The 5,199-nt window shown below is 38.4% G+C and overlaps 1 pseudogene; it reads right to left on the bottom strand.

Moving 5' to 3' along the window:
* Positions 1–4,702: 4,702 nt before the first annotated feature.
* Positions 4,703–4,790, bottom strand: LOC134364272 (U2 spliceosomal RNA; annotated as a pseudogene).
* Positions 4,791–5,199: the final 409 nt, after the last annotated feature.

Raw genomic sequence — 5,199 nt, 5'->3', positions numbered from 1 at the left:
GGTTCAGATCCCCATACTGGCTAGGTGCCAAAAAAGAAAAAAGATTTAGGTACTTCAATCTGAGAGATTCTAATTCAATAGCTCTGGGATAGAGCCTAGCAATGTACGTTTTTAAGAAGCACCCCCAAGTAATTCTGAGCCCACGGACCACACACTGAAAAACCCTGAATTACTCTAAACTCTTCCTTCTATGGGTAAGGATGCTGAGGGTAGGAGGTGTGACTTACCCACGGTCACTGATGATCTAATTAATGTAATTGTCATCAGCATGTTTCCACAACTATTCATGACATTCTTCTGCTTAAAAGAACAGGATCAGAACATGGTTGGCTTTTAATGAAAAGCTGCTACCCTTGCCCTAAGGGGTTAGAGGTAGGGGTTAGAAATCTGAATGAATGCACAGGCTATTGCTCTACAAAGTTAATCAATCAAGTGTTGGCATCATCAAAAAGCAACAACTTTAAGAGTACATACAATGTTTTCATGTGGTTCTCTAACAATATGGGTGGACAGAGAGTAGACAGTGAATGAATAAATGAGTACATGGTGAATAAATGAAGGAGTGAGCCAATGAGTCCTACCCAAAGTCAGGAGGGAAAGGCCGAAACAGCATAATGACTGTCTCAGGGTGCCCTAAAAGTCCCCATCCTCGTAGTCTCTAATAGTCAAGGATTTCCGTCAGGTAGCAGAGGAGGAGTTCACCTTTAGATAGAAAAAAATATATATGAAACTGAGTACAATTCCATTATTTTAGTAGTTTTTTTTTTACTCCTTGTAAATAAGTGGAAGGCATTTGCAGATTTCAGTAGTTTAGCTGTAATAGTAGGTTATAACTTGATTATTCAGAATAGTTTCTCTTCTTTTTTTTTTTTTTTTTTAACCTCATTTGAAGTTGAGAGGGTGTCGGTGTGGGAGATTTTCACTCTGCCTTTAACTAGTTGACTTCTGCTGATGAAGAGGTTACTCTGGTTTATTTGGCTTCTTGATCTGTTAATGTTATTCATCTGTAGTTTTGCTTCTAGTCAAATGGAAAGCAACTGTACTTTGTCATCCTTTTATGCCGGGAGATGACAGGAAGCTGCGTTTTATTTGTTTTCCTCTTTGAAGTGATACAGCTGAGTGAGCAGACGTAAGAGTTTCATTTTTACCGGAAACTTTGCTTAACCTCACCGAAACAGCTACCTCATTGAGGACCTGTAGCCTGCTGGACTTGGCATCTGAATTATCAGAGGAAAGGATGGAAAGGGAATGAGTGATTTCAGAAAAAATTCTGAAAGAAGCACACCAGTGACTCCAGAAACCCAGTTTGGTCCCATGTTTATAAAACACAGCAGGCCTGACCAAAATATGCCCTTTGAGCCAGATGGGGCTGATGGCCTCTCCCATATCTTTAATCCTGATTTAGATTCTCTACAACTATAATGAAAGAGCCAACACGGACAAAAATAAAGTACCCTCTCAGAGACTTTGAGAAGACTGCTACAGGTGACATCATGTCCATGAAAGGCCATAGACCCAAAGCCTACGAGAACCAAGTGGGCAACAGAGATAGAGGATAGAGGGAGTTTCCACGGATTGGAAAGCACAGGCCACAGCTTATCACAAATCTGTGTTTTTATGTAAAATCTTCATTTTTAATGTTGATTCATTTGTTTTCTAAGACCCCTGGATTGTAACTAAAACTGCATCTCTGAAGCCAAAGCCTTTGCATTCTAAAGTTGAGTCTAATAGATTCAATAAATAAATGAACTGCTGGGTCTCTTGGCCAATTTCCATATCAGTCTATAGAACACATTTATAGAAATAATTCTGACATGGGGGGCTTTTATTTAGTTTTCTATAAAATAAAATCATAAGCAATAAAAGGGATCTTGGGATAAAGTAGGGAGAGGAAAAGCATAAGTTCTCATTTGTGTGCTATGCTAAGCTTAATAGGAAAGGGACTGCAAATTTTCCATTGGGATATTGATACAGAAAAAAGAAATGAACACTAGGGAAAGCAACTTTCTTCATTTTAAGCATCTCAGTCACCTTCCCAAAACGCATACCTATGGCACTGTCCTACCTGCTGCCTGTCAGTAGCTAACTGTTGCATTTAGAGCCAAGTCCAACCTCCTTTGCATGGTGTACCAGGCCCTTCATGCACAAGAATTGCTGGCCCTGCCCATCTTTCCAGCCTCATCTATGCTGCTCTTATTTAATTATACTTATTTAATTGAGCTAATACTTATTTATATGTAATGAAATGCACAAATCTTAAGTGTACAATTCAATGAGTTTTGAAAAATGTATATACCTTTGTAACCAACCTCCCAGTGGAGATATACATTTGATCTTAGCCAAAAGACCGAGAAGTGATACTTTACCTTTTTTTTTTTTGGTGGCTGGTTGGTATGGGGATCCAAAACCTTCACCCTGGTGTTACCAGCACCGCGCTCTCCCAAGTGACCAGTGGAAATATAGAACATGGCATTACTCCAAAAGGTTTCCTTGTGTCCCCTCTAGCTGATGCCCACTCCACATGCTCTAATTTCCATCTCCACAGATTAGTTTTGCCTGTTCTTGAACTTCATCATAGACTGTGTACTCCTTTGTGCCTGGCTTCCATGTTCTCCTGTGTATTGCTGAATGGTATGGTATTATATAAATATGTCACTATTTGTTTAAAAATTTAACCTGTTTCCATGTTTTGGCTAATATGAATAAAGCTGCTAGGAACATTCTTGTACATGTCTTTTAGTTGACATTTTAAAATTAAAAAAATTTTTTTTTTTTGGCTGACCAGTGCAGGGATGGAACCCTGGACCTTGGTATTTATCAGCAGCACACTCTGCCTGAGCTAACTAGCTAACTTTGACATTTGTTTTTATTTCCCTTGGGTGAATACCTAGGAGTGCAATTTCTGGTGCAAGAAATGCCAAATAGTTTTTAAAATAGCTTTTTTTGCCAGGGCAGTTGGGGGGCCTCAGGCCTCAGCCATGCCCCCCGACACCTGCAGCCAACCTAGTGGCAACCACTGAGCCGCTGCTGGAAGTGCCCTGTTCTCTCCCAACCCGGGGTGGTGGGGGGCCAAAGGACTTGGCCACACCCCCCCCCAATGCATGCAACCAGCCCAGAGACAACCACCAAGCCTCTGCAGGAAGTGCCCTGGCTCTCCCAAGCCAGGGAGATGGGGGGCCTTGGGCCTCAGCCACACACCCCAACATGTGCAAACAGCCCAGCAATGACCACCAAGCTGCAGCAAGAAGGGCTCTGGGTTCCTGAGCTGGGAGGGTGGAGCACGACGGCTTTTCCACACCCCCTGACATCTGCACCCAGCCTGGCAATGACCAAGCCACCACTGGAAGGCTCTCAGTCTCCCCTATGGGAATGAGGGGGGGTGCCACAGGCCTCAATTCCACCCCTCCTCTTCCCTCTTTCTTCCATACCATTTCCTTTTCCTTTCCCCTGTCCCTCTCCCTCCCAACTGCTCCACAACATCCTAGAATGTAAAAAATAATATAAATAAAATTTCATTTTCTTTAAAAATAATAAATAAAATAAAATAAAATAGTTTTTTTAAGTGTTTGTACTATTTTACATACCCAAAGAAATGTCTGAGAGTTCCAGTTATTCCACATCCTCACCAGCACTTGGTGTTTTCAGTTTTTAAATTTTTCAGTATTTTATGGTATGAAATGAAATATTGTGCTTTTATTTTGCATTTCCCTGATGACTAATAATGTTGATCATCTTATCATGTGCTTATTGACCATTTGTATTTTCAGTTGTGAAGTGCCTATTCAAGTCTTGCTCGTTTATTTATCTGGTTTCTTGTCTTTTTATTATCATCTGTTTGTATTTCCTTATATGTTCTGGATACAAGACTTGTCAGTCTTTAGTCAGTTGTCTTTTCATTTACTTCACGGTACTTTTTTTTTTTTTAATTACAGGGATCCAAAACCTTGCCCTTGATGTTACAAGGCTGTGCTCTAACCAACTGAGCTAACCTGCCAACCCTCTTAATGGTATTTTTCGATGAGAACATTTTTTAATTTAAAATTTTGATGTTAATCAATTATTCTTTTATGGTTAGTGCTTTTTTTTTTTTCTGGGAAATTTGCCTACCCAAGTTTGCAAAAATATTCTCCTATATTTTCTTCTAGAAACTTTACAGTTTTAGCTTTTATATTTAGGTTTAGGATTCATCTTGAATTAATTTTAGTCCATGGTGTGACATCGAGACCATGGTCCAATTTTTCCATGCACGTATTTGGTTATTCCAGTACCATCTGTCAAAATATCTTCTTGAATATCCTTAGCATATTTATGAAAATTATTCAACTGTGTATGTGTGGGTCTATTTCTGGACTCTATTCTGTCCCAATGATCTGCATGTCTATCCTTGTCTATGCCAGTACCATCCTGTCTTCTCCATACCAGCCCAATATTAAATCTTGAAGTACAATTGTGTGAGTTCTCTAACTTTGTACTTCATTTACAAGATTGCATTGGCCATTTTAGATGATTTGCATTTCTACTTAAATTTTAGAATAATGAGGTCAAGGGTTCAAATCCCAAACTGGCCAACCCCCCCCCCCAAAAAAATACAACCAATAAACAATACATTTTAGAATAAATTCATCAGTTTCTACAATAAGGCCTGTTTTAATTATTATTGGGATTTCATAATTCTTTGGTGAGAATTGACATTTTTAACCATATTGAGTCATTCAGTTAAAAAAACAAAGTTTAACTTTTCATTTATTTGTATACTACACTTGATCTCAGCCAAAAGGCCAAGAAGTGATGTCTTTTCATATATCTAGGTCTTTAATATGTCTCAGCAATATTTTGTAGTTTTTACTGTACAGGTCTTGCCCATAGTTTGTTAAATTTATCCTTAAATTTTTAATATACTTTAATGCTATTATATAATTTTATGTTGTAGTAACATTTAAAAATTTTTCAATTTCCAATTGTCCAGGCTAGTGTAGAAATGTAATTTGATTTTTGTGTATTGACCTTGTATCCTGCACCCTTGCTAAATTTATTTATCAGTGCTAATAGCTTTTGGTAAATTCCTTAGGACTATCTGTGTGTGTGATTATATTATCTATGAATAAAGACAGTTTATTTCTTCCTTTCCAATCTGTAAGTATTTGATTTCTTTTTCTTGTATTATTGGACTGGCTAGGACATAAAGTCGAATAGAAGTGG

The sequence above is a fragment of the Cynocephalus volans genome, chromosome 15, assembly GCF_027409185.1.
Source record: "Cynocephalus volans isolate mCynVol1 chromosome 15, mCynVol1.pri, whole genome shotgun sequence".
Lineage (NCBI taxonomy): Eukaryota > Metazoa > Chordata > Mammalia > Dermoptera > Cynocephalidae > Cynocephalus > Cynocephalus volans.
Note: the sequence above shows the minus strand (reverse complement) of the source record. Positions and strands in the feature narration are given on the sequence as shown.